This window comes from Syngnathus typhle, linkage group LG15 (genome assembly GCF_033458585.1).
Source record: "Syngnathus typhle isolate RoL2023-S1 ecotype Sweden linkage group LG15, RoL_Styp_1.0, whole genome shotgun sequence".
NCBI classification, from domain to species: domain Eukaryota; kingdom Metazoa; phylum Chordata; class Actinopteri; order Syngnathiformes; family Syngnathidae; genus Syngnathus; species Syngnathus typhle.
The window spans coordinates 4,859,328-4,884,062 of record NC_083752.1 but is presented as its reverse complement, the minus strand read 5'-3'; the positions used below and the strand labels follow the sequence as shown (position 1 = coordinate 4,884,062).

At 42.4% G+C, this 24,735-nt stretch overlaps 45 non-coding genes across 45 annotated transcripts; all 45 read right to left on the bottom strand.

Annotated features, from left to right (window-relative positions):
• Positions 1–9,296: 9,296 nt before the first annotated feature.
• trnae-cuc (transfer RNA glutamic acid (anticodon CUC)) lies at positions 9,297–9,368 on the bottom strand. The gene has a single exon. It is a non-coding gene; the product is annotated as a tRNA-Glu (tRNA).
• An 89-nt stretch (positions 9,369–9,457) lies between these two features.
• On the bottom strand, positions 9,458–9,529 carry trnae-cuc (transfer RNA glutamic acid (anticodon CUC)). The gene has a single exon. It is a non-coding gene; the product is annotated as a tRNA-Glu (tRNA).
• An 89-nt stretch (positions 9,530–9,618) lies between these two features.
• trnae-uuc (transfer RNA glutamic acid (anticodon UUC)) lies at positions 9,619–9,690 on the bottom strand. Its single transcript has one exon. It is a non-coding gene; the product is annotated as a tRNA-Glu (tRNA).
• Positions 9,691–9,779: 89 nt separating this feature from the next.
• trnae-cuc (transfer RNA glutamic acid (anticodon CUC)) lies at positions 9,780–9,851 on the bottom strand. The gene has a single exon. It is a non-coding gene; the product is annotated as a tRNA-Glu (tRNA).
• Positions 9,852–9,940: 89 nt separating this feature from the next.
• On the bottom strand, positions 9,941–10,012 carry trnae-cuc (transfer RNA glutamic acid (anticodon CUC)). Its single transcript has one exon. It is a non-coding gene; the product is annotated as a tRNA-Glu (tRNA).
• Positions 10,013–10,101: 89 nt separating this feature from the next.
• Positions 10,102–10,173, bottom strand: trnae-cuc (transfer RNA glutamic acid (anticodon CUC)). The gene has a single exon. It is a non-coding gene; the product is annotated as a tRNA-Glu (tRNA).
• An 89-nt stretch (positions 10,174–10,262) lies between these two features.
• On the bottom strand, positions 10,263–10,334 carry trnae-uuc (transfer RNA glutamic acid (anticodon UUC)). Its single transcript has one exon. It is a non-coding gene; the product is annotated as a tRNA-Glu (tRNA).
• An 89-nt stretch (positions 10,335–10,423) lies between these two features.
• On the bottom strand, positions 10,424–10,495 carry trnae-cuc (transfer RNA glutamic acid (anticodon CUC)). Its single transcript has one exon. It is a non-coding gene; the product is annotated as a tRNA-Glu (tRNA).
• An 89-nt stretch (positions 10,496–10,584) lies between these two features.
• On the bottom strand, positions 10,585–10,656 carry trnae-cuc (transfer RNA glutamic acid (anticodon CUC)). Its single transcript has one exon. It is a non-coding gene; the product is annotated as a tRNA-Glu (tRNA).
• An 89-nt stretch (positions 10,657–10,745) lies between these two features.
• trnae-uuc (transfer RNA glutamic acid (anticodon UUC)) lies at positions 10,746–10,817 on the bottom strand. The gene has a single exon. It is a non-coding gene; the product is annotated as a tRNA-Glu (tRNA).
• An 89-nt stretch (positions 10,818–10,906) lies between these two features.
• On the bottom strand, positions 10,907–10,978 carry trnae-cuc (transfer RNA glutamic acid (anticodon CUC)). Its single transcript has one exon. It is a non-coding gene; the product is annotated as a tRNA-Glu (tRNA).
• An 89-nt stretch (positions 10,979–11,067) lies between these two features.
• trnae-uuc (transfer RNA glutamic acid (anticodon UUC)) lies at positions 11,068–11,139 on the bottom strand. The gene has a single exon. It is a non-coding gene; the product is annotated as a tRNA-Glu (tRNA).
• Positions 11,140–11,228: 89 nt separating this feature from the next.
• On the bottom strand, positions 11,229–11,300 carry trnae-cuc (transfer RNA glutamic acid (anticodon CUC)). The gene has a single exon. It is a non-coding gene; the product is annotated as a tRNA-Glu (tRNA).
• Positions 11,301–11,389: 89 nt separating this feature from the next.
• Positions 11,390–11,461, bottom strand: trnae-uuc (transfer RNA glutamic acid (anticodon UUC)). Its single transcript has one exon. It is a non-coding gene; the product is annotated as a tRNA-Glu (tRNA).
• Positions 11,462–11,550: 89 nt separating this feature from the next.
• On the bottom strand, positions 11,551–11,622 carry trnae-cuc (transfer RNA glutamic acid (anticodon CUC)). Its single transcript has one exon. It is a non-coding gene; the product is annotated as a tRNA-Glu (tRNA).
• Positions 11,623–11,711: 89 nt separating this feature from the next.
• trnae-cuc (transfer RNA glutamic acid (anticodon CUC)) lies at positions 11,712–11,783 on the bottom strand. The gene has a single exon. It is a non-coding gene; the product is annotated as a tRNA-Glu (tRNA).
• Positions 11,784–11,872: 89 nt separating this feature from the next.
• trnae-cuc (transfer RNA glutamic acid (anticodon CUC)) lies at positions 11,873–11,944 on the bottom strand. Its single transcript has one exon. It is a non-coding gene; the product is annotated as a tRNA-Glu (tRNA).
• An 89-nt stretch (positions 11,945–12,033) lies between these two features.
• Positions 12,034–12,105, bottom strand: trnae-cuc (transfer RNA glutamic acid (anticodon CUC)). The gene has a single exon. It is a non-coding gene; the product is annotated as a tRNA-Glu (tRNA).
• An 87-nt stretch (positions 12,106–12,192) lies between these two features.
• Positions 12,193–12,264, bottom strand: trnae-cuc (transfer RNA glutamic acid (anticodon CUC)). Its single transcript has one exon. It is a non-coding gene; the product is annotated as a tRNA-Glu (tRNA).
• An 88-nt stretch (positions 12,265–12,352) lies between these two features.
• trnae-cuc (transfer RNA glutamic acid (anticodon CUC)) lies at positions 12,353–12,424 on the bottom strand. Its single transcript has one exon. It is a non-coding gene; the product is annotated as a tRNA-Glu (tRNA).
• Positions 12,425–12,513: 89 nt separating this feature from the next.
• Positions 12,514–12,585, bottom strand: trnae-uuc (transfer RNA glutamic acid (anticodon UUC)). Its single transcript has one exon. It is a non-coding gene; the product is annotated as a tRNA-Glu (tRNA).
• An 89-nt stretch (positions 12,586–12,674) lies between these two features.
• trnae-cuc (transfer RNA glutamic acid (anticodon CUC)) lies at positions 12,675–12,746 on the bottom strand. Its single transcript has one exon. It is a non-coding gene; the product is annotated as a tRNA-Glu (tRNA).
• Positions 12,747–12,835: 89 nt separating this feature from the next.
• Positions 12,836–12,907, bottom strand: trnae-uuc (transfer RNA glutamic acid (anticodon UUC)). Its single transcript has one exon. It is a non-coding gene; the product is annotated as a tRNA-Glu (tRNA).
• Positions 12,908–12,996: 89 nt separating this feature from the next.
• Positions 12,997–13,068, bottom strand: trnae-uuc (transfer RNA glutamic acid (anticodon UUC)). Its single transcript has one exon. It is a non-coding gene; the product is annotated as a tRNA-Glu (tRNA).
• A 250-nt stretch (positions 13,069–13,318) lies between these two features.
• On the bottom strand, positions 13,319–13,390 carry trnae-cuc (transfer RNA glutamic acid (anticodon CUC)). Its single transcript has one exon. It is a non-coding gene; the product is annotated as a tRNA-Glu (tRNA).
• Positions 13,391–13,479: 89 nt separating this feature from the next.
• trnae-uuc (transfer RNA glutamic acid (anticodon UUC)) lies at positions 13,480–13,551 on the bottom strand. Its single transcript has one exon. It is a non-coding gene; the product is annotated as a tRNA-Glu (tRNA).
• Positions 13,552–13,640: 89 nt separating this feature from the next.
• trnae-cuc (transfer RNA glutamic acid (anticodon CUC)) lies at positions 13,641–13,712 on the bottom strand. The gene has a single exon. It is a non-coding gene; the product is annotated as a tRNA-Glu (tRNA).
• Positions 13,713–13,801: 89 nt separating this feature from the next.
• Positions 13,802–13,873, bottom strand: trnae-cuc (transfer RNA glutamic acid (anticodon CUC)). The gene has a single exon. It is a non-coding gene; the product is annotated as a tRNA-Glu (tRNA).
• Positions 13,874–13,962: 89 nt separating this feature from the next.
• trnae-cuc (transfer RNA glutamic acid (anticodon CUC)) lies at positions 13,963–14,034 on the bottom strand. Its single transcript has one exon. It is a non-coding gene; the product is annotated as a tRNA-Glu (tRNA).
• An 89-nt stretch (positions 14,035–14,123) lies between these two features.
• trnae-cuc (transfer RNA glutamic acid (anticodon CUC)) lies at positions 14,124–14,195 on the bottom strand. The gene has a single exon. It is a non-coding gene; the product is annotated as a tRNA-Glu (tRNA).
• An 89-nt stretch (positions 14,196–14,284) lies between these two features.
• On the bottom strand, positions 14,285–14,356 carry trnae-uuc (transfer RNA glutamic acid (anticodon UUC)). Its single transcript has one exon. It is a non-coding gene; the product is annotated as a tRNA-Glu (tRNA).
• Positions 14,357–14,445: 89 nt separating this feature from the next.
• trnae-cuc (transfer RNA glutamic acid (anticodon CUC)) lies at positions 14,446–14,517 on the bottom strand. The gene has a single exon. It is a non-coding gene; the product is annotated as a tRNA-Glu (tRNA).
• An 89-nt stretch (positions 14,518–14,606) lies between these two features.
• trnae-cuc (transfer RNA glutamic acid (anticodon CUC)) lies at positions 14,607–14,678 on the bottom strand. The gene has a single exon. It is a non-coding gene; the product is annotated as a tRNA-Glu (tRNA).
• An 89-nt stretch (positions 14,679–14,767) lies between these two features.
• Positions 14,768–14,839, bottom strand: trnae-cuc (transfer RNA glutamic acid (anticodon CUC)). The gene has a single exon. It is a non-coding gene; the product is annotated as a tRNA-Glu (tRNA).
• Positions 14,840–14,927: 88 nt separating this feature from the next.
• On the bottom strand, positions 14,928–14,999 carry trnae-cuc (transfer RNA glutamic acid (anticodon CUC)). Its single transcript has one exon. It is a non-coding gene; the product is annotated as a tRNA-Glu (tRNA).
• Positions 15,000–15,088: 89 nt separating this feature from the next.
• On the bottom strand, positions 15,089–15,160 carry trnae-uuc (transfer RNA glutamic acid (anticodon UUC)). The gene has a single exon. It is a non-coding gene; the product is annotated as a tRNA-Glu (tRNA).
• An 89-nt stretch (positions 15,161–15,249) lies between these two features.
• trnae-cuc (transfer RNA glutamic acid (anticodon CUC)) lies at positions 15,250–15,321 on the bottom strand. Its single transcript has one exon. It is a non-coding gene; the product is annotated as a tRNA-Glu (tRNA).
• Positions 15,322–15,410: 89 nt separating this feature from the next.
• Positions 15,411–15,482, bottom strand: trnae-uuc (transfer RNA glutamic acid (anticodon UUC)). The gene has a single exon. It is a non-coding gene; the product is annotated as a tRNA-Glu (tRNA).
• Positions 15,483–15,571: 89 nt separating this feature from the next.
• trnae-cuc (transfer RNA glutamic acid (anticodon CUC)) lies at positions 15,572–15,643 on the bottom strand. Its single transcript has one exon. It is a non-coding gene; the product is annotated as a tRNA-Glu (tRNA).
• A 250-nt stretch (positions 15,644–15,893) lies between these two features.
• On the bottom strand, positions 15,894–15,965 carry trnae-uuc (transfer RNA glutamic acid (anticodon UUC)). The gene has a single exon. It is a non-coding gene; the product is annotated as a tRNA-Glu (tRNA).
• An 89-nt stretch (positions 15,966–16,054) lies between these two features.
• trnae-cuc (transfer RNA glutamic acid (anticodon CUC)) lies at positions 16,055–16,126 on the bottom strand. The gene has a single exon. It is a non-coding gene; the product is annotated as a tRNA-Glu (tRNA).
• Positions 16,127–16,215: 89 nt separating this feature from the next.
• On the bottom strand, positions 16,216–16,287 carry trnae-uuc (transfer RNA glutamic acid (anticodon UUC)). The gene has a single exon. It is a non-coding gene; the product is annotated as a tRNA-Glu (tRNA).
• An 89-nt stretch (positions 16,288–16,376) lies between these two features.
• Positions 16,377–16,448, bottom strand: trnae-cuc (transfer RNA glutamic acid (anticodon CUC)). The gene has a single exon. It is a non-coding gene; the product is annotated as a tRNA-Glu (tRNA).
• An 89-nt stretch (positions 16,449–16,537) lies between these two features.
• Positions 16,538–16,609, bottom strand: trnae-cuc (transfer RNA glutamic acid (anticodon CUC)). Its single transcript has one exon. It is a non-coding gene; the product is annotated as a tRNA-Glu (tRNA).
• Positions 16,610–16,757: 148 nt separating this feature from the next.
• On the bottom strand, positions 16,758–16,829 carry trnae-uuc (transfer RNA glutamic acid (anticodon UUC)). The gene has a single exon. It is a non-coding gene; the product is annotated as a tRNA-Glu (tRNA).
• Between the last annotated feature and the right edge of the window lie 7,906 nt (positions 16,830–24,735).

Here is a 24,735-nt window from a genome sequence, read left to right as displayed (position 1 = left end):
TTCCCTGACCCATTTTCCACATGTTGCAGGAGCCTCATGAAATGATGTCTGCCTAAGTTATTTCCAGCAATAAATCAAGCAAACAAATGAGCTCAACTGAAGAGCAATGATGTCATCACACTCGTGTGACAATTGTGTTGCAAATTCATGCTTGAGGACTTTCTAATGTTCTGTAAGAGGATGGATGACACACCTGAAATAGTGCTCGACAATGGAGCACAAAAACATTGTGCCTGCAACTGACTATTACGAACAATAAGAAAAGGTACTTGACGGAAAGCTTAGATGATGTTTTTTCCTCCTCCTTTATGCAAGTACACGTTTTTGAAGTCAATGTGTTTTTATGAATTACAACTCTTTTTGGCTTCAGGCCCATTTTCAATGTGTTTTTGGGGAAAAACGGTCGGTGCCCCTAATCATGATCGCACTTCTCAACACATACTGTTGTTGAACTGCCTCTTCAATTATAATACAGGACTGTCTCAGAAAATTTGAATATTATGAAAACGTTTTTTAGTTTCTGTAACGCAATTTAAAAAAAAAAAAAAACATATATTCTGGATTCATTACAAATGAACTGAAATATTGCAAGCCTTTTATTAATTTATTTTTGGTTTTTTAATTGCATTACAGAAAATAAAGAACTTTATTAGAATATTCTAATTTTCTGAGACAGTCCTGTATACTGTTTTGGACCCAATAAGGCTGTAAAATATCCATTTTCCTTATCTGGACTTTTTCTATTAAAATATTTTCTATTTGTAACATTTAAAGTCGACCTTGAACCTTGATTCATTTTCTGATTCCTGGCTCTTCCTACTATTGTAATTAATTACATGGCTTGAGGATACCGAAGCATATGCGGCTCAAAATTAATCACAATATCATTGAAAAAAATAATAATTGAAAATTCCAGTACGAGAATATTTTCTTATGTTGTATATGTCTTGGATTTTGCACCTTCTGTCTTGGATAGGCTTCTCAGTTAGAGCCGAAACGTAAATTAACAAAAAGAAAATGAACATATAGATCACAGGTGTCAAACTCAAGGCCCGGGGGCCAGATACGGCCCGCCACGTTGTTTTATGTGGCCTGCGAAGACAAATTGTGCATCAAATTTGTGTGTCATTACTAGAATTACAAATTGTCTTCAGTTTTAATATATATATCTTTTAAATATTTGACCAGTTGTTTTGTAGCTTTTACTGTATATAATATGAGGTGCTCATACATTTATTTGGCTTGACAGTCATAATGGCCCTCCGAAAGAAGCTATGACTACAATGCACTGAACAGACTTTTTTTTTTAACTCGTGGTTTTTTTGGCCCATCAAGAATGCAGTTATGTACCGTTGCCTTAGTCAAATCGTAGCTGTGTGATAATGGGGCACACATGGGCACTATCACTGAAATAGCAGCATTTAGAAGGGAACTCTTCAAGGTTGTTTAACAACTCTCCTCACTAATGACCTCATGTATGCAATTGTCTCATCTTGTGCGTCACAGGTGCATCCAGGCTTTTTTGGATCCAGGCATTGTGTGTGTGTGTATGTGAGCAAGACAATGTTAGCAGAGGAAAACTTTCCAGATAGTTGCTTGGGGCAAAGCACGTCAATGAGAAGATTGTCCTGCTGGCTCCACGGGTAACTGTCGTAATGGAAAGTGGGCGATTCAAGCGGAACACTGGCTGCAGTACCCGTTTACTGTATGCAGATTTAATTTACGTGCAGTATTTAAACCATCATTTATTTAAAATTACAGTTCTGACATGGAATTAACAGCCCCCCCGCGTTCAAATGGCGTTCAGCCATGTCCTCATTCTTGGCATCCTTTCTGTTCTCCATTAGTAGTACATGTTCATATCTCACATGACTAACGTAATTTTTTGTTTTATTTGATTGTTTTAGCTTTGGCTCTCTGAGTTCACCTAACCTGGGCTTGCAAATAATTTAAACGGAATCCATGAGGTGTTTATTCTCCACCCAGTTTCTGCCCTCATGAGACCAACAATGCACTTTTTGGCACATTTTTAGACGAGAACTGTGCCAGGCATTCTGTGAGCTCAAATAGATATTACATCATGCTTGTGGATCTGGATTTGGTTCTTTGCCTTCAAACACTTTAGTAACTGCATTCCCAGATTACAGCAATGACCTCAGTTAGTGTTGTCTTCATCATGGGCAACGAGAATAAAGGGTTAATCAAATTTCTTGCTTGGAGGGATTCTTGCAAAATGGATCTTTCCAAAGGAGTGCTGGACTCCTTAATTGTGTTCATACAACACACCATGGAACAATTTAGCGAGTTTACGTCACTATCGCTTTTTATGTCTGTTTTGGAAAAAGGAGTGTTGCACTACTGTTTTGCCACCCATGGAAACTGTGACTTAAATTTATTATATTTTATTATTTATGATATTTTTGTATTTATGTTCATTGTGTATATTTTTTATATTTATTATATTAAACAATTATATAATTGTATATTAAAGACAAAAAAAAAAGTACACGCGTCTGTAATGGCTGTTAAGTACAATGAATTATGATCAGTACAATGAATTAAGTCAACATCGCCTTGCCTGTAGAGCTAAAAAAAAAAAAAAAATGACATTTTGACCTTGGAAAGGATGATTAATTTGTCAATATTTCCTAAGGAAAAAATAAACAGTTGCAAATTCGAACAAATTAGAGGTCAACCGACATCCATCGCAGAACAAATTGTATTTGACCTTAAAGGTGCCACCGTAGCTTTTGAGGTTTGTTTTGATGTATTTTTCACTCTGAGAACACCAGATGGGGTTTTAGGGGAGGAATTTTTGAAGCCCATCAATGTACATGAAGTCCAGTTCATAGTACATCATGAACTCACAGGAACCTTTGGGAATTTCTCCACCACTGTTTTTCCGCTTTGGGCAAATTTCCGTGGCAGAAACGCAATTCATTTGGGGACCTTCCCAAACTATGACATTACTCTTTCCCTTGCTACTTCCACCCAATTTCTCTCCCCCTTTTTTAATTAAAATGTCGTGTGAATGTGACATCAATGTTTTACAATGAATAATTTTATTGGGATTAGCCAGACTATTATGGGTAGATGAAAAATATTTCATTTGAGTGGAACACATCAGTCTTCGATTGAAAATTCTTTCTAACCTGAGAAAGTCCGAAAATGAAACTTCCAGTACCAAATGTTTTTCTGTGCATGAGAAGGAAGAATACTATCATTTTCTGACAACTGACACATATGTTCAAGTCAAATCATTCTACCACAAAGCAGTATTGTTTCACCAAGATATGTACACGGTCACCATGGCAACAATGTTTGTTATGCCTGCTGCTTCTAATCGCAATGGCCGCTCAGGACCTTCAGCATGGTTTCTGTTACTTGCTCGAGTTGTGTGATGAATGCCGTCAGAGCCTTCGGCTGCCAGGAAGTCAGATGGATAGTCTGGTAAGCCTGTTCACTGAGACCGGTATCCTTGTTTTTTATGATAAAGTGGGCAGTGTTCTTATCACTCGGCACATTTTTCAGAGCTGTGTCGGAGACAAAGTCCACATACTCCCCTATTGTATGTGGGGAGGATTATTTTCGCTGCAAGCTTTCGTTGTTATTCCAGAGGGCCTCGAGGTCTAGTTTCTTAACAGGACCGAGAGACATCAGATTTTTTTTTCCACCAGTTGGCAGCATTTCTAGCTTACCAGAGTAGCCTGTGATCACTCCCAAGAAGTGATTTAAGAATCCTTTCACACAAGATTTTTGGTTCGTGGGATCTTAAAGTACTGTACGTAGACTTAGGAAATAGAATAGATGCAAAAAAACTGAGATTTCCAGAAAGTCCAGGGAAAATTGTGTAGATCTGAGAAATTGCTTGGTCGGATTCAGGAGCAGTGCGGCTCGGTTGTAGGGTGGTCTTCTCCAAATCAGTGCTTGGGGGTTTGAACTTCTTTGACTAACTTCCACCAAAGCAGATTGCAAACAAATAGGTCTACCTTTTTTTTTCACTCTAGGGAAAGTTTTACAAGTTTTCTCCTGATTAGCAGACATTTTCACAGTGCAAGAAGCCCCCCCCCCCCTCCACAAAAAAAAAGATATATATCCCATGCATTATTAAAAACAACAACCCAGTCTCTTTTATTAGGAGTCTTTAATTTCCAGACATTACAACATTGGCCACTGGCCATTCTGGCTCAAGTTCTTGGCTTTTAAAGTAGCATTTAGTCAATAAATGATTAATTTAGCTGCAACGCGGTAGCAACATTAAGCCCTTGGAACCAGTTAGATTTTGGACTTGAATCTTTCAATCCAGAAATGAATAAAATGTCTTCCACATTTCTGGCAGCTTGATTCATTTCGTGAGGCCTCCTTGCCAACATTTTACAAATACATTACAGTCAAATGCAGATAATTTAGTAGGCATGAAGTTACAAGTTTATTGCTGCCAGCGAGTGTAGCAAGGGAACTCCCCACACACACACACCCACACACAGACTCACTACTCTGCACAACCATTAGCTTTGTAATTATTATCGATCTTGACCAGCGTCAATTTGCATGTGCGTTACATTTATTAACTAATTTTCTTCTCGGAACATAGATGTCAGACCATATATTGTTTAGTCCCCAAGTGTCTTCTGTCTTTTGTCTCTGTAATGAAAGATCAGAGACAATCCACAGATTTTGCTTTCACACTGCCAGTCCTTTTTTTTTTGCTTGAAATGGATACTGAGCTCCCCAACGCCAAAACGGTGCTATTATGATATTAATGTGTGTGTGCGTGTTATGTGTGTGTGTGGCTAAAACTATAAGAAGGCCTTTTAAATTTCCCAAAATGTCACTTATAATCAAATTATTGGTCTAGTTTCCAGATTTCATCATTTGTAATAGTAAAGTTTGTTGTCAAATTAATACATTTTGCATCTTCACAATTAAATGCACAATTGATATGAAGTCCAGTTAATATTTGTAGCTTCACAGTAGCTTTGATATTTAATATGTATATATGATATATATCATATTTAATAATTTAATATTTGTAGCTTCACAGCTACGCTTCTTAAATAATATTTAATAATGTAATATTTGATATGAAGTCTAGTTGATATTTGTAGCTTCACAGTAGCTTTAATATGTAATATTTATATATAATATAATATATATAATATTTAATAATTTAATATTTGTAGCTTCACAGCTGCACTTCATATATAATATTTAATAATTTAATATTTGTAGCTTCACAGCAATTTTCTCAGCCCTGACTAAAAAAAAAAAAAAGACATCTCCATTATTCTCAGTTGTGTTTAACACCATATATCAAATATTGGGATTGTAACATGAGATGGTAACTTGGGAATAACCCGACTATACAAGTCTATGTAGCAATTATTAGGGAGGTGGATGAATGTGCAATAGTCTGACAGTTTTGAGTTTGTTAGTCTTAAAAGTTGGACCAGACTGTCAGATGCCACAACATAAACAAGTTGGTGGAGGTGCTGTCATGGCAGGTGATGATACCATACACACATGTGACAGTGTGTACATTGATGTTTCCATGATGATGCTGTAGCCAAAGAACACAGCTTCCTTGTTTTCTATTGACTAATTGGACTGCTCCCAAGGTTGGCTGGTCACTTTGCTTATCACCAACTGCAAGGAAAGGAAGGATGAGATAAAATTTTGACGCCGGTAAATGTCAACAAACAGTGTTGGTCTCTTTGTGTAAAAACATTTAGGGTTAAATGTTTCAGCAAGAATTTCCTTCACAATATTACGACTATCCATCTGGATAAGGCCGGGTTTTAACCTGCACGGGATGAAAAAGCACACGGAGCGGAAGCATATTTCAACAAGTGATACATATAATATAACAGTGTGCAACAGAGAAAACACGCATTACCTGCGGCTAACCCAAAAGTATACTTTTGGGTTATAAATGGCCAAATCAGAAATAGAGCACAGTGTGCCGCCATGCAGCTGTTACAAAGCTCCTTTTCAGACATGTAAACTCAAATTCATGTAACTCATAATAAACCATTTGGGAAGTGGAAAAATCCTTCATATTTCCCCGCTAATATTGTCGGATTTTGTTACAGTGGCAGTGAAAAAAAGGTCTGTTGAAGGCAAAGTTGAATAAATATCACTTTAATTTGCAGCGGCAATAGCGCGTGTCATATTTAACATTCATTTAAGATTCCTGGAAAAAGACTGATGCGTTTAATCAAATGTTTCTTCGGCCTTTGCAAATAATCCATCCCGGTTCAAATGATGAAATAGCGAGGAGCCAAATGAGTGTCCGCTGATGATCTGACAAAATGCATGTAAGTCACACATAGACTGTAAACCAACACTGTGCCTTATTATATACATACTATACATATTATATACATATTATATACTTATTATATCTGATTAGAAGCAAATAATGAGGCTGAGCGAACAGGAAAGTAACATACAAGAAAAATGTTTTTAGCCTGACTGAAATGTTCTTTAACGCATTCACTACCATTAATGGCTATCAAATATCCAATTAATCTGGGCTAATTAATTATGCCTTAAATGGAACGAACCAGTTTCCTTTCTAAAGTAACAAGATGCAGGGCCGGACTGGGAGATTTTTTAAGGCCAGGAGTTAGTTATGTAACCAGGCCACCCTGGCCTTGCAAGGGCACAAGCAAAACGCATTTGTGCACACAATTATTCTTTGGGTTTTGATGTGGGTGGTACCGGAAAAACAAATCTAAATCTCTAGTTTGAAACCCTAACTCTAGTATGAACCCTACTTTGAAACACTAACCCTAGCTTTAAACCTTAGTTTGAAACCCTAACTCTCGGGTCTCCCTATGGTCAGTCCGGGCGTGACAAGAAGTATTTTGGAAGTTATTTTGATTCTGGGTGATGCTCATAACAATGCAAACACATGTTCAAGCTCATCATAACTTGTGTACTCTTTGCCCTCTCACTGAAAGGAGCTTGCCAACAAGTTCTTTGTTATACGAGTTGATTTTACGACATTTCGTAGCTTCCAAATGCAGATAACAAGCTGTAAGAAGAATTTTATTTTCTTGCCCCCCCCCCCCCCCCCCCCTCTAAATGTGTTTGTTGGTTGAGCACAGCGATTCTCAAAGTCTCATTGCTTAAGGATAATTCAGTGGTACTGAACTTTTAATATTAGAAAAGAGACATTATTTCAACAACGCTAACTTTTGGTTCATGTCTTTCCTCAAGTTTATTATCAATAGGAAATTTAAATCATAATCTGCTCTCCAAAAAGACCTCATTTAGAGGAACTGTTGGGAAATAACCTTTCACTTAAAGTCTGTGGTTTGAGTACATATGCTCTCAGCAGATACATTACACTATGTTCTTTGCCGATTATGTGAGGCATTTACTATTCCTGTGTTGATAAATGTTTCCCTGGATAAGAACTGAGTGTTTTGGGTGAGTGTAGAAAAATACATCAAATTAATTGGCTCGGTTGGAAAGCAATAAAGGACTTCAAGAAAACTGGCAAACGGTAACTACAGCTTTATGGAGTTGGAGATCTGCCTTCTTACATTCTGTACCTTAAACAGAATGTCTGCATGAAGCGTAAAACATGTTGATTCTGTAAACAATACACTAGATTCGCTCAAATATTGGCAGAAAAAATATCCGCTTTCCAGCTGGATCAATATTTTCTAAATTGAAAATTGTTGCTCACAATGGGCTGTCTCGGTTCCAGTTTAAGCCCTTCCCGAGTGGAATTGACATGACCTCCTCTTAAAAAAATGTTTATTGCAGACTCCTAACTGTTCATAAGTGTGGATATGCATATCGATATTATTGCTGACAAAAATGGTGATGATACCTTCACTATGTATGGACAGAGTGGGTCGTAGCAAGGCTGGAGGAACTGGGAGAAAAGGTAGTACGTGGATTCCTGAGCAGGCAGCTGGGCGAGCAGGGAGCAGCCCAACATCACCAGTGCAGATGAGATCGATTAGATAGCACAGAGTACAAACTCAGTTAAATAGATGAGGGATGAGGGCGGGGCCTAGGTTGAAAAGTCCTGAGGGCCTCTGCACAGATCTGGAGATGTCTCTGTCCTCATATCTCCTATCTGACTAATATTGACTTTTCCAGATTCATATCTATATCTTCTGATGTTTTGGCGGCCTCAGCAGAGTCAACTCTAACCCCGATTTACTGCCACCTATTATTGGAAGCACATTTGAATACGTTATCAAATTGGCTGTGGATGTTTTGTTGTGCTTTTTGCTGGTTCAATGTTATTGGGTTGGGACATTGCTTCTAATAGCAAAAGTGCCAATTCCCATTAGGGTTAGAGTTAGGGTTTGGGTTAGAGTTAGGTTTTAGGGTTAGGGTTTGGGTTGGGGTTGGGGTTGGGGTTAGATTTAGTGTAGGATTTAGTTGGTTAGGGTTTAGGGTTAGGGTTCAAGGCCAAGAAATGTCTCTCTCCCATGTGGTCTAGCGGTTGCAATTGCTGGTTTTCACGCAGGGATCCTGGGTTTGAATCCTTGCATGGGAGTTGGCACTTTTGCTATCAGAGACAATTTGTCCTAACCTTTCTGCTGACTATTAAACTACTGACAGTCAGGAAGATGACTTGTACCCCCCCCAATGCGGTCCAGTGGTTAGGATCCTCAGAGTCTGCGTTCTAACATGTTTTCCAAGATTCTCTCGTTAAGTGCACCTGCGTGAAAAGTTTGGCCCTTGCAGAACATGAAAATGACCAATAACTTTTCACGCAGGTGTGTTTAACGAGGTTAACTTAGAAAACATATTGGAACGCGGCCCCCGAGGACTGGAGTTCAACATCCCTGCCCTAAAGGGTTGGGGGCAAATAGTTTCTAATAGCAGAAGTCCCAATTCCCATGCCCATGGGAGTGGGACTGCTCCTGTTCCTGACTGTGTCAGTAGTTTAATAGTCAGCATAAGGGTTGGGTAAAATTGTTTCTGTTAGCAAAAGTGGCGGTTCCCATGACCCGAGTTGAACCTGAGCCACCTGGGTGAGAACCAAAGATCCTAACCGCAAGACCACATGGTATTGGTAGAGGTACTGTTACAGACTATGTCAGTAGTTTAATAGTCAGCAGAAGGGTTGGGTAAAATGGTTTAAATTAGCAAAAGTGCCAGTTCCCATGCCAGGAGTTGGACCCGCGCCACCTAGATGAAAACCAGGGATCCTAACCGCTAGACCACATGGGAGCTGGACAGTTCCTGTTCCTGACTGTATCAGTAGTTTAATAGTCAGCAGAAGGGTTGGGTAAAATGGTTTCTATTAGCAAAAGTCCCAGTTCCCATGCCGGGAGTTGAACCCGGGCCACCTGGGTGAGAACCAGAGATCCTAACCGCTAGACCACATGGGAGCTGGGCAGTTCCAGGTCCTGACTGTATCAGTAGTTTAATAGTCAGCAGAAGGGTTGGGTAAAATGGTTTCTATTAGCAAAAGTCCCAGTTCCCATGCCGGGAGTTGAACCCGGGGCACCTGGGTGAGAACCAGAGATCCTAACCGCTAGACCACATGGGACTGATAGAGCTCCTGTTCCAGACCATTTCAGTAGTTTAATAGTCAGCAGAAGGGTTTGGTAAAATTGTTTCTATTAGCAAAAGTGCCAGTTCCCATGCCGGGAGTTAAACCCGGGCCACCCGGATGAAAACCAGGGATCCTAACCGCTAGACCACATGGGAGCTGGACAGTTCCTGTTCCTGACTGCATCAGTAGTTTAATAGTCAGCAGAAGGGTTGGGTAAAATGGTTTCTATTAGCAAAAGTCCCAGTTCCCATGCCGGGAGTTGAACCCGGGCCACCTGGGTGAGAACCAGAGATCCTAACCGCTAGACCACATGGGACTGATAAAGGTCCTGTTCCAGAGCATTTCAGTAGTTGAATAGTCAGCAGAAGGGTTGGGTAAAATGGTTTCTATTAGCAAAAGTCCCAGTTGCCACGCCGGGAGTTGAACCCGGGCCACCTGGGTGAGAACCAGAGATCCTAACCGCTAGACCACATGGGACTGCTGGAGTTCCTGTTCCTGACTGTATCAGTAGTTTAATAGTCAGCAGAAGGGTTGGGTAAAATGGTTTCTATTAGCAAAAGTCCCAGTTCCCATGCCGGGAGTTGAACCCGGGCCACCTGGGTGAGAACCAGAGATCCTAACCGCTAGACCACATGGGACTGTTAGAATTCCTGTTCGTGACTGTATTAGTAGTTTACTAGTCAGCAGAAGGGTTGGGTAAAATGGTTTCTATTAGCAAAAGTGTCAGTTCCCATGCCGGGAGTTGAACCCAGGCCACCTGGGTGAAAACCAGGGATCCTAACCGCTAGACCACATGGGAGCTGGACAGTTCCAGGTCCTGACTGTATCAGTAGTTTAATAGTCAGCAGAAGGGTTGGGTAAAATGGTTTCTATTAGCAAAAGTCCCAGTTCCCATGCCGGGAGTTGAACCCGGGCCACCTGGGTGAGAACCAGAGATCCTAACCGCTAGACCACATGGGACTGGTATAGATCCTGTTCCTGACTGTATTAGTAGTTTACTAGTCAGCAGAAGGGTTGGGTAAAATGGTTTCTATTAGCAAAAGTCCCAGTTCCCATGCCGGGAGTTGAACCCGGGCCACCTGGGTGAGAACCAGAGATCCTAACCGCTAGACCACATGGGACTGGTAGCGATCCTGTTCCTGACTGTATTAGTAGTTTACTAGTCAGCAGAAGGGTTGGGTAAAATGGTTTCTATTAGCAAAAGTGTCAGTTCCCATGCCGGGAGTTGAACCCAGGCCACCTGGGTGAAAACCAGGGATCCTAACCGCTAGACCACATGGGAGCTGGACAGTTCCATGTCCTGACTGTATCAGTAGTATAATAGTCAGCAGAAGGGTTGGGTAAAATGGTTTCTATTAGCAAAAGTCCCAGTTCCCATGCCGGGAGTTGAACCCGGGCCACCTGGGTGAGAACCAGAGATCCTAACCGCTAGACCACATGGGAGCTGGACTGTTCCTGTTCCTGACTGTATCAGTAGTTTAATAGTCAGCAGAAGGGTTGGGTAAAATGGTTTCTATTAGCAAAAGTGTCAGTTCCCATGCCGGGAGTTGAACCCAGGCCACCTGGGTGAAAACCAGGGATCCTAACCGCTAGACCACATGGGAGCTGGACAGTTCCATGTCCTGACTGTATCAGTAGTATAATAGTCAGCAGAAGGGTTGGGTAAAATGGTTTCTATTAGCAAAAGTCCCAGTTCCCATGCCGGGAGTTGAACCCGGGCCACCTGGGTGAGAACCAGAGATCCTAACCGCTAGACCACATGGGACTGGTAGAGTTCCTGTTCCTGACTGTATCAGTAGTTTAATAGTCAGCAGAAGGGTTGGGTAAAATGGTTTCTATTAGCAAAAGTCCCAGTTCCCATGCCGGGAGTTGAACCCGGGCCACCTGGGTGAAAACCAGGGATCCTAACCGCTAGACCACATGGGAGCTGGACAGTTCCAGGTCCTGACTGTATCAGTAGTTTAATAGTCAGCAGAAGGGTTGGGTAAAATGGTTTCTATTAGCAAAAGTCCCAGTTCCCATGCCGGGAGTTGAACCCGGGGCACCTGGGTGAGAACCAGAGATCCTAACCGCTAGACCACATGGGACTGATAGAGCTCCTGTTCCAGACCATTTCAGTAGTTGAATAGTCAGCAGAAGGGTTGGGTAAAATGGTTTCTATTAGCAAAAGTCCCAGTTCCCACGCCGGGAGTTGAACCCGGGCCACCTGGGTGAGAACCAGAGATCCTAACCGCTAGACCACATGGGACTGGTAGAGTTCCTGTTCCTGACTGTATCAGTAGTTTAATAGTCAGCAGAAGGGTTGGGTAAAATGGTTTCTATTAGCAAAAGTCCCAGTTCCCATGCCGGGAGTTGAACCCGGGCCACCTGGGTGAGAACCAGAGATCCTAACCGCTAGACCACATGGGACTGGTAGAGTTCCTGTTCCTGACTGTATCAGTAGTTTAATAGTCAGCAGAAGGGTTGGGTAAAATGGTTTCTATTAGCAAAAGTCCCAGTTCCCATGCCGGGAGTTGAACCCGGGCCACCTGGGTGAGAACCAGAGATCCTAACCGCTAGACCACATGGGACTGATAAGGTTCTGTTCCAGACCATTTCAGTAGTTGAATAGTCAGCAGAAGGGTTGGGTAAAATGGTTCTATTAGCAAAAGTCCCAGTTCCCATGCCGGGAGTTGAACCCGGGCCACCTGGGCGAGAACCAGAGATCCTTACCGCTAGACCACATGGGACTGATAAAGGTCCTTTTCCAGACCATTTCAGTAGTTGAATAGTCAGCAGAAGGGTTGGGTAAAATGGTTCTATTAGCAAAAGTCCCAGTTCCCATGCCGGGAGTTGAACCCGGGCCACCTGGGTGAGAACCAGAGATCCTAACCGCTAGACCACATGGGACTGTTAGAATTCCTGTTCCTGACTGTATTAGTAGTTTACTAGTCAGCAGAAGGGTTGGGTAAAATGGTTTCTATTAGCAAAAGTGTCAGTTCCCATGCCGGGAGTTGAACCCAGGCCACCTGGGTGAAAACCAGGGATCCTAACCGCTAGACCACATGGGAGCTGGACAGTTCCAGGTCCTGACTGTATCAGTAGTTTAATAGTCAGCAGAAGGGTTGGGTAAAATGGTTTCTATTAGCAAAAGTCCCAGTTCCCATGCCGGGAGTTGAACCCGGGCCACCTGGGTGAGAACCAGAGATCCTAACCGCTAGACCACATGGGACTGGTAGAGATCCTGTTCCTGACTGTATTAGTAGTTTACTAGTCAGCAGAAGGGTTGGGTAAAATGGTTTCTATTAGCAAAAGTCCCAGTTCCCATGCCGGGAGTTGAACCCGGGCCACCTGGGTGAAAACCAGAGATCCTAACCGCTAGACCACATGGGACTGGTAGAGATGCTGTTCCTGACTGTATTAGTAGTTTACTAGTCAGCAGAAGGGTTGGGTAAAATGGTTTCTATTAGCAAAAGTGTCAGTTCCCATGCCGGGAGTTGAACCCAGGCCACCTGGGTGAAAACCAGGGATCCTAACCGCTAGACCACATGGGAGGTGGACAGTTCCAGGTCCTGACTGTATCAGTAGTATAATAGTCAGCAGAAGGGTTGGGTAAAATGGTTTCTATTAGCAAAAGTCCCAGTTCCCATGCCGGGAGTTTAACCCGGGCCACCTGGGTGAGAACTAGAGATCCTAACCGCTAGACCACATGGGAGCTGGACTGTTCCTGTTCCTGACTGTATCAGTAGTTTAATAGTCAGCAGAAGGGTTGGGTAAAATGGTTTCTATTAGCAAAAGTCCCAGTTCCCATGCCGGGAGTTGAACCCGGGCCACCTGGGTGAGAACCAGAGATCCTAACCGCTAGACCACATGGGACTGATAAAGGTCCTGTTCCAGAGCATTTCAGTAGTTGAATAGTCAGCAGAAGGATTTGGTAAAATTGTTTCTATTAGCAAAAGTGCCAGTTCCCATGCCGGGAGTTAAACCCGGGCCACCCGGATGAAAACCAGGGATCCTAACCGCTAGACCACATGGGAGCTGGACAGTTCCTGTTCCTGACTGCATCAGTAGTTTAATAGTCAGCAGAAGGGTTGGGTAAAATGGTTTCTATTAGCAAAAGTCCCAGTTCCCATGCCGGGAGTTGAACCCGGGCCACCTGGGTGAGAACCAGAGATCCTAACCGCTAGACCACATGGGACTGATAAAGGTCCTGTTCCAGAGCATTTCAGTAGTTGAATAGTCAGCAGAAGGGTTGGGTAAAATGGTTTCTATTAGCAAAAGTCCCAGTTCCCACGCCGGGAGTTGAACCCGGGCCACCTGGGTGAGAACCAGAGATCCTAACCGCTAGACCACATGGGACTGGTAGAGTTCCTGTTCCTGACTGTATCAGTAGTTTAATAGTCAGCAGAAGGGTTGGGTAAAATGGTTTCTATTAGCAAAAGTCCCAGTTCCCATGCCGGGAGTTGAACCCGGGCCACCTGGGTGAGAACCAGAGATCCTAACCGCTAGACCACATGGGACTGATAAAGGTCCTGTTCCAGACCATTTCAGTAGTTGAATAGTCAGCAGAAGGGTTGGGTAAAATGGTTTCTATTAGCAAAAGTCCCAGTTGCCATGCCGGGAGTTGAACCCGGGCCACCTGGGTGAGAACCAGAGATCCTAACCGCTAGACCACATGGGACTGGTAGAGATCCTGTTCATGACTGTATTAGTAGTTTACTAGTCAGCAGAAGGGTTGGGTAAAATGGTTTCTATTAGCAAAAGTGTCAGTTCCCATGCCGGGAGTTGAACCCAGGCCACCTGGGTGAAAACCAGGGATCCTAACCGCTAGACCACATGGGAGCTGGACAGTTCCAGGTCCTGACTGTATCAGTAGTTTAATAGTCAGCAGAAGGGTTGGGTAAAATGGTTTCTATTAGCAAAAGTCCCAGTTCCCATGCCGGGAGTTGAACCCGGGCCACCTGGGTGAGAACCAGAGATCCTAACCGCTAGACCACATGGGACTGGTAGAGATCCTGTTCATGACTGTATTAGTAGTTTACTAGTCAGCAGAAGGGTTGGGTAAAATGGTTTCTATTAGCAAAAGTCCCAGTTCCCATGCCGGGAGTTGAACCCGGGCCACCTGGGTGAGAACCAGAGATCCTACCCGCTAGACCACATGGGACTGGTAGAGTTCCTGTTCCTGACTGTATTAGTAGTTTAATAGTCAGCAGAAGGGTTGGGTAAAATGGTTTCTATTAGCAAAAGTCCCAGTTCCCATGCCGGGAGTTGAACCCGGGCCACCTGGGTGAGAACCAGAGATCCTAACCGCTAGACCACATGGGACTGATAAAGGTCCTGTTCCAGACCATTTCAGTAGTTGAATAGTCAGCAGAAGGGTTGGGTAAAATGGTTCTATTAGCAAAAGTCCCAGTTCCCATGCCGGGAGTTGAACCCGGGCCACCTGGGTGAGAACCAGAGATCCTAACCGCTAGACCACATGGGACTGTTAGTATTCCTGTTCCTGACTGTATTAGTAGTTTACTAGTCAGCAGAAGGGTTGGGTAAAATGGTTTCTATTAGCAAAAGTGTCAGTTCCCATGCCGGGAGTTGAACCCAGGCCACCTGGGTGAAAACCAGGGATCCTAACCGCTAGACCACATGGGAGCTGGACAGTTCCAGGTCCTGACTGTATCAGTAGTTTAATAGTCAGCAGAAGGGTTGGGTAAAATGGTTTCTATAAGCAAAAGTCCCAGTTCCCATGCCGGGAGTTGAACCCGGGCCACCTGGGTGAGAACCAGAGATCCTAACCGCTAGACCACATGGGAGCTGGACTGTTCCTGTTCCTGACTGTATCAGTAGTTTAATAGTCAGCAGAAGGGTTGGGTAAAATGGTTTCTATTAGCAAAAGTCCCAGTTCCCATGCCGGGAGTTGAACCCGGGCCACCTGGGTGAAAACCAGGGATCCTAACCGCTAGACCACATGGGAGCTGGACAGTTCCAGGTCCTGACTGTATCAGTAGTTTAATAGTCAGCAGAAGGGTTGGGTAAAATGGTTTCTATTAGCAAAAGTCCCAGTTCCCATGCCGGGAGTTGAACCCGGGGCACCTGGGTGAGAACCGGAGATCCTAACCGCTAGACCACATGGGACTGATAGAGCTCCTGTTCCAGACCATTTCAGTAGTTTAATAGTCAGCAGAAGGGTTGGGTAAAATTGTTTCTATTAGCAAAAGTGCCAGTTCCCATGCCGGGAGTTAAACCCGGGCCACCCGTATGAAAACCAGGGATCCTCACCGCTAGACCACATGGGAGCTGGACAGTTCCTGTTCCTGACTGCATCAGTAGTTTAATAGTCAGCAGAAGGGTTGGGTAAAATGGTTTCTATTAGCAAAAGTGCCAGGTCCCATGCCGGGAGTTGAACCCGGGCTACCTGGATGAAAACCAGGGATCCTAACCGCTAGACCACATGGGAGCTCGACAGTTCCTGTTCCTGACTGTATCAGTAGTTTAATAGTCAGCAGAAGGGTTGGGTAAAATGGTTTCTATTAGCAAAAGTCCCAGTTCCCATGCCGGGAGTTGAACCCGGGCGACCTGGGTGAGAACCAGAGATCCTAACCGCTAGACCACATGGGACTGGTAGAATTCCTGTTCCTGACTGTATTAGTAGTTTACTAGTCAGCAGAAGGGTTGGGTAAAATGGTTTCTATTAGCAAAAGTGTCAGTTCCCATGCCGGGAGTTGAACCCAGGCCACCTGGGTGAAAACCAGGGATCCTAACCGCTAGACCACATGGGAGCTGGACAGTTCCAGGTCCTGACTGTATCAGTAGTTTAATAGTCAGCAGAAGGGTTGGGTAAAATGGTTTCTATTAGCAAAAGTCCCAGTTCCCATGCCGGGAGTTGAACCCGGGCCACCTGGGTGAGAACCAGAGATCCTAACCGCTAGACCACATGGGACTGGTAGAGATCCTGTTCCTGACTCTATTAGTAGTTTACTAGTCAGCAGAAGGGTTGGGTAAAATGGTTTCTATTAGCAAAAGTCCCAGTTCCCATGCCGGGAGTTGAACCCGGGCCACCTGGGTGAGAACCAGAGATCCTAACCGCTAGACTACATGGGAGCTGGACTGTTCCTGTTCCTGACTGTATCAGTAGTTTAATAGTCAGCATGGGACTGATTAGGTCCTGTTCCAGACCATTTCAGTAGTTGAATAGTTTCTAGTCAGCAGAAGGGTTGGGTAAAATTGTTTCTATTAGCAAAAGTGCCAGTTCCCATGCCGGGAGTTGAACCCGGGCCACCTGGATGAAATCCAGGGATCCTAACCGCTAGACCACATGGGACCTGGACAGTTCTTGTTCCTGACTGTATCAGTAGTTTAATAGTCAGCAGAAGGGTGGTAAAATCGTTTCTATTAGCAAAAGTGCCAGTACCCGCATTGAACCCGGGCCACCTGGCTGAGAACTAGAGATCCTATATTATAGACCACATGGGAGTGGGACAATTCCTGTTTCTGACTGTGTCAGTAGTTTAATAGTCAGCAGAAGGGTTGGGAATAAAACTATTCTACTAGCCATTGTGTTGACTCCAAAGATGGGAGTTGAACCCAGGGTGACTGGGTGAGAAACCAAGGGCCTCACTACTAGACTACATGCGACACCCACATTTTGGTATCCTGAAAGTGTGAGTGCAATAATACATAGCACGCCGCCGAGCACAAATGTCACTATCCAGCCACTATCAAAAGTTATACCTACATAAGGCAAATTTAGTCACTCCATGATGGACTCAAAGATCAAACTGGGAAGGGAGGGGTCACATTTTAGGTCAATGAGGAAATAGTGAAGATGAGCAGAACTATATAAAGAAGCAAGTAGGAAATGATAGCAAATGACAGGCAATGAATACCTCTCGCTCTTTGTGTTAGTTTTAGTTCTATAAAATAATCCTTCTCATCTTCCCTACCCGCAGTTATATTTCCGTGAGTGAACATCGCTGCTCACACTAACAGCTTTTGGCATCTCCAGACAGGAATTTAGCTTTGCCCCTGTGATTGGCGCTAGCTGTGATTTCAACCCGGAGGGAGCTGGACCCATGTTATTATTTTTCTAGAACATTTTGGGCCTTCCCATCCACGATCACCCGATGAGACTGGCAAGGGTTGGTTGCACACTTTCTTGAAATGCCTTTTGTAGTGTCAAATGACTAAGAGAGTAAAAACATACAGTATCAGATCATATGCCAGGAAAGAGGATCAGCTTTCTGAGCTCCTCAGCTCTCCCAGGTAGAACCATGCAAGGCAATATATCTGACTCCAACAATTTATTCCAGGCAGACAGCTTCACTGGCTCGGATTGTAATCCATATCGTAGTCTGAGAATGAAATGGTGGGACGTAAACAACAACGCCACATATGAAGTGTGTGTGGCTTGGCCCGCCTTTACACTCCGCTCAGGCGTTACTGGCTGCCAAGAAGCCAAGGTGACCATGAACTAATAACAGCATCCACCCTCATACAAACATGACACATACACACTCATCCCCAGGTGGGGCACAGCTGCTGAATGAACCGATCTTCTCGTAAAAAAAAAAAACAGATAGCAAAACAAAAAAGTGCATTAATGAAGACCAGATCTTCTTGGATTTCATTCACAGGATGGCTCCCAATGTTTCTTCTTTATCATCACCTCTCATTATTGACAATTATTGACAATTTAACACACACGCACATTGGAATTGTTACTAAAAGGGATTTAAATGGTTATGGAGACCGTTGGAGCACACATAAACACACGCCCATTCTCAAGGACACTAAAGCTGTGATAATTAGAGGTCATTTCAGTGGCAGCCGGCCTCAACGTACCACAATACTGAAGCCACAGGAGAATCACACATCAGGGTTAAATTAATCTGCAAATGTGGAGAATGCTGAGAAAAAAACGCGTTCCATAATGATGCCCGTGCTTCCACACACAGTTTTCCGTTACATGTGCGGTATCTCGTAAAAAGTGACTCCCGCCAATGCACTTTGGCTATTTTGGTTAGCTGGAGAGTTCTAGAAGACTACGATGACGACCTCACAGTTTGTTATTATGTTAGAAACTCCAGGAAGGGTTCCGGCCTTGCACTGCGGGATGATCAAGGTCATTCCTAGGCCATGTTGCAGAATAGATTACCTATTGTAAACATTACCTTTTGGTTATTTAAATGTGGTCCCAGTTCATGAAATGAATAAACATGAATCCCATCTGGCGTATACATTTTCTCTGAGACAAACAAGGGCCTTCCAAGTGGAGAGTGTGAAATCCTATAAAACAGAAATGCCTTTTCAACAGGTCATCCATTGGCTCTACGTTTTATATTGGCCTTTCTTCCTGTTCCTCATTTTCACAGGCAATTCTTTACATTACACTTTCATTGTACATGTTTCTTTACTGTAATGGCAAAAGTTGACAATCCGATTTTGTGTTGCACATGGAAAATAGAAAAATGCTTTTTTGGTCTCGTAAGGCAGAGAAAAATTAGTTTTAAAAGGTTTTAGAACTTGGCAGCGGGAGGAAATGTCGCACACAACTCGAAATATAATAATGTTAGTCATGACCACATTAAATTTGTTGAATATGCTGACCTTTTGCATGACAGTGGTTTGAACACAAAGTTTTGTGTGACTTGTATTTTGGCAAAAAATGTGTGACTTCAAGACTGTTCAGTTTTAGAATTTCTAATAAGGGCCGTATTTTCATAGACAGGTACATGTGCTCTTTGTAAAAACTGGTGTGTCTTTATTTTTTTTTGTCCAAGTCTAGTTTACAGTTTCTATTATACACCTGACAGAAGGTAGACTGGACTTTTGACTTGCTAAAACCAGGTCAAAGTTGTGGCGCAGGTGATGATGTCATGCGATTTTAACCAGTTACAGCAATTTTTTATTTTTTTGTGGCTGTCTCCATCAAAATAAGCATTATTTGGCTATTGTTTCATTATAGTTGATATGGTGAGAAGTGTTGACCTCAATTTCCATAATACTGCTTATTGCCAGTATAATGTCATTTGGCATTTCTTAGCAGTACACATCACAAAGTGTTGTTGGCTTAACTAAGCCTGGTTTTATCCCCGAGTGTGACCGCATACACGATATATTTTCCTCAAGTTGAGAAGATGCGTGCTCTGAAAGAGTATCAAGCTGGATCAGCATGCAGTTTGCGCTCTATTTGTAAGAGGTCATTGAAGGGAACAGTGAAGATCTGGAAAACAATATTCAAGTTCCAACTTTTTTCCTTCACTTGCATTGCAGCCAACTGTGATTGGAGCTGGAATTGGAAAAATTACTTGCTATTGGTACCATATGTCGTTTCGGAAATACAATCAGTTTGAAGTCGCTAAAAGGTATATTTATTTTCGCTGTTGCATTTATTTTGCAGGATCTAATATGGATTGGAGATGCACCAACAACATAGCTGCAGGTGAATTAGTTAAATGGCTGCTAGGCACTTTTGTTTTGTTTTGGCAGGAAAACTAAAAACACTGAACTGTCTGTGCGGGGGTCTTTCCTGCATCAGTGGAGAGCCATGTTTAGAAAGTGCCCTCAAGCAAGGAATTTAGCTCCCTGTGTAATGCTGGCATGCTCTTGTGTGTGTGCATGTGTGTGTTCGTGTGCTTTTCTTGAAAAATGCGGATAAATGAAGTGTAAAAACGTCCGGTAATCCCCCCCCCCCCCCATCATCCACTTGCCTGAAGAGACTTTTTACAGTGCATAGCAATATTATTTATTATCAGTCATACCTGTCATACTTGATTTCACCTCCCCAGACAGTGCGAGATGTTTCCCATTCGAACATCCTTTCTTATGATCCCTCTGCCCCCATGTGTATTTTTCTTGTGAGCTAAAATGGAGGTATCATCTAACGCCTGATGGGCTTTTGGGGACCTGCAGCAGGAAAGAGGAGAGGTCATGTCTCAGTGTGATCTGCAGCAGATACTGAGCCAGACTAGATCTAAAGGTTCGTTTTGTCATTACCTGAAGTTTCGCGGGAAAGGGACATCAGTTTTGGGCTTGGTCATGTTGTTGGGCTTTTTTTACGGCAGTTTGCCTGATAGAATGTAAACTGAGTACATAAAATGAAACCTGAAACTCATTAAACCCAAATTATTGTGACTTTGTAAGACAAAAGAGAGAATTCCAGCAACCGGTTTCCATATGGGATCGGTTTCTGAGGTATCTACAGTATATAGCTGTCTTCCCTCGAACACAGAGGCATTGTTTTTGCTTTAAATGCTCTCGTTCTGTATCCAAACATCTGCCCGCTTCCTCGTAGCTCCTATGAACTGTTCAAATTCTCAAAACCTTACCCAATTCTAATTTGGTGTTTTTGTGGCCTCCAAAACCTCAAGATATTTATGATTGAGGATCTCAAGCCTCTAAAACTCACATTAAAACATTTTCAACAACTCTTGGTGTATTTTTGTTGTATTAATTTCATTTTTGACTATTTTTTTGAACATATCTAACATTTAATATTTTGGAAAAACTGTATAATACTATAATTTAATCTGGATTAAATTATATAAATTTTGTCCCAAAACAATTTCTGCCACCATATAAATATATAATAGCAATAATTTTTTTGCTTGTTTTGTTACATGACCTCTTGCTCAGGTCCTTCTGTACATGATCTTTTTGGAAAAAGTTTGCCCAGAGCACGATTCACAAAGTTCAGCACTCAGTCCCATATTATCCCTTTTGTCTAGCCACGGATGACACGCATGTTAAGTGGATGAGGCCATGTGCCTCAACCATAACGGAAGATGGGAAGGAAGCTTTACATGAGCTGAATGACGTATCTGACATTGCTCAACTATTACAAGGTTCATTAAACAAGGACAAAGGTTTGTAACAACTTGTTAGGTGATACACCCATTCGAGCAGCACAAGAGGGAGGACACTTACTGTAAACGGCCATGAAAGAGATGTTTAAGTGAGAAATTGAGCCAAAACAGTTTTTGTGTCAAAAAATGTATCATTTCCAAAAGACCGACACCAAGTACCGATACCTGTAATTTTGATACATAAAATCTTCCTCCTCCAAAAGACATACTTTTAAACACTTTTGTATCCCAATGTAACATTCTGCTTTTAAAATGTATTGGAGTTATTAGCAATTTTATATTCTTTTATTTTTCTAATTTTGTCATTTCCAGCTCCTGATGGTAAAACAGCCACAGGAGGGCGATCAATACTGGTATCGGATGCCGTCACGAATACAAATGCCCGAAAATAAGGCTGCTATTGCTACTGATACTTTTGAAAATTTTGCTTGTTCTAATTTTATGCAAATTTGCATTTATAAATGAAAAAAAAAATCCCACATCCCAATAAAAAAAAGAAAAGAAAAATACATTAATTCAGAGGCCATGACAACGTGTCATCTTGACAACAACAGTGCCAAATATCTTTTGTGCATGACTAAAATGCCTTCCACATGACATAAATGACATCTATCTGCACATACTTATTTCACCTATGTCATTAATGTACCATGTCACATAAGTCATTTGAGACCTCCTGCTGCTGTTGCTTGGCTGTACAGGAAGCACACAGTCTTGGTGGTTTAAATCATGAGGGATTTTCTGGCCTGAGCTATGCTGTATCCTACGCGTGCATTTGGAAGGGGATGAATCAGACTATTATTAATTATCCAGCACGCAACGCAGGTCAGTGGCGCCATAAACAACCGTCAACTGACAGATTGTGACCAGAAAAACAAGGTTTGGAAGTCCGTGGCTACTGCGGCTAACGTGATAAAATAGGATAAAAGGAATATTACGACACTCGAGTATGTGCTTTGCAACATGTTTTGAAATATGTATTAAATCTGCTGAGAAAAAAAAAAAAGAGATAGTAATATGATGGCCTTTTTTTCCTTTAAAATATTTTAAATTGTCTAAACAAAATGCAAGACATACAATTCAGGAGAAATATAATTATAAAAAAGTAAAATATAAATTTACTACAATTTTTTAAAATGAGAGATTCAAGTAAACATGCTATTTTTCAGGTTTTCATAATCATCATCATCCAATTTCCACATTTTGGGGGCTTTCATAATCCATATTGAATGTATGCCCCTGCATTTAAAAAATAAAAAAAAACTTGACAACAACGTGGTGTTGCTTCAGACCAACCGCACGAGTCATCTGGTTTTGTTCCCCCACCTTTTCCACCGCCAACAAGGCAAACAGAAGAACCATCAAAGTGCAGCCTTGGGGCCCAAAATATATCAAACAAGATCAGGCACAAATTCACCACCATCACTGATTAGACGTAAACTTTATTGGCACAATACTTAAAAGTGGCGACGCCACTATTTCCTGAAATTGATAAAAGTGTCAACTCTGAGAGCGTGGCACTGTAAGACGCAAATAAACCTTGAAATCCACGTGTTGACTCAGCTCGGCTCTGATTTGTATGCCTGCTTATGGTCAGCACAAATCCAAATAAGAGCTCAGTATATTTTCAATCTCTGGTTCTATAGCGGCAGAGCTTTCACGGGGGGGGGCACATTCTGCAATGTGGTTCAAATAAATACTTAATTTCATCTATTTCCCTTCGGGGCCTTTGTGTTATACATATTTGGTGACGGATTCTTACCATTTTAATAAGGAGAGAGGATGCCTGCCTTTTGGTCACCCCAGTGTCAAAACATTTATACAGCATTTCAGAAGCCACGCGGTTTTTACAAGCAGTCGGGTGGAGAAGGAGTTTACTTGTATTTTAGTCTTCAGCCGCACAGCCTCAGTCTCCCCGCGGCGAGACAGTGGGAGCATTTAATGGAAGGACTGCACGGCCCAGTCCAACTGGACGTCTGCTTGCTTGCATGTGTGCGGTGCGACGATGCAAGTGAAAAGAAAGTAGAAAGTCATCTTGTTAGCATTAAGCATGGAGTTTGCAATTTTAAGTATTTCATGGCTAGGTATCGTAAGGATAAGCTAAGCATGGCTAAGAACTTCTTAAAGTTAATATGGCCCCTTGAAAATATTAATTGCAAATCTTGAGTTTAAAAAAACATTCTTATATATTTTTTTAATTAAAATAAGAAAATGTCAAATATGTATTAATGTATTGATTTTCGGATTTTCACATATCTAGGGTGTATCTGGAACAAGTTAGTGGTGGCTCACGTGTTTGTTAAAATCATTGGCAGGTTAAATTTATCTTGCGCCGATTTTGCTGTGGTCAAAGTTATACTTAGAACTCAAACCGTCTTTACAAGACGCTTTATTGGATATGAAACTTATAAAGCCTCCCTGCCAAAACCATCACCTTTTTTTGGTACAGAAATCTTGACAAGTCTTCAGGGCGAGGACATTTAATCGTCAAGCAACACCAGAGACCAGAAATGCTTTTTCAAAATTTCCACATTGCATTTTTTTTTCGGTTCTTTTTATTCATCCTGATTTTTGTCAGGAGTTTTTTTTTTTGGTCTGGTTTGCATTTTTTTCCTAATGTTGCCAATTTTGTCATAAAATTCTTTTTACTGAGTTTCCTGTGAAACTGTGGATTAATAACACTTTAGAAAAGCATGCCTTTCATGAGCGTTTACTAACAACTTCATAATGGAAACGAATAATCCCATGCGGTTTGCTTCATTCGGATTCCATTGGGACAATGCTTCATTTGGGTGTGAAGGTTGACAGCAGTGGTTGCATATGTAATCCACATTAGTTGAAAGCCCAGATTGAGCACAAGGCGATAAAACTCTTTAAGGACTAACGACTAGCCACAGCAGGTACCCGACGCATTCATGAAGCCCAATTTACAGTCGGTTCCCCTGAGGCTTCAAAGTGAAGGCAGGCCAAGGAACACCAATGTTACAAGACTTTGGAGATTCTCCACTACTTGACTGTCTGGTCATTGTCATCTGTCTTTTTCTAAATGGCATACAGGGTCTCGTGTCCTGATGGCTAAGATACTAAAGAGACATGAGGTGCTCCAGGGGGGTTGAGGATTTGAGGTCAGGAGGCTGTATTGATGTAGCTGGCCCCCCTGACCTTTTGTCTTAAGAAGGAGGGTGGGGTGCCATTCAGCTCCTGGCAGCATGTGTCCACACACTGACCCGAAACCAAAATCCTGCTATGGTCAAAGGTCTTCATCAAATACGTCTTCACAATGAACCCAAGCGCGAGGAGCCTCCTATTATGTAGTCATCTCGTCTTCACTCGAGGTGTGACTTAGTGATCTCGCTTTGCACT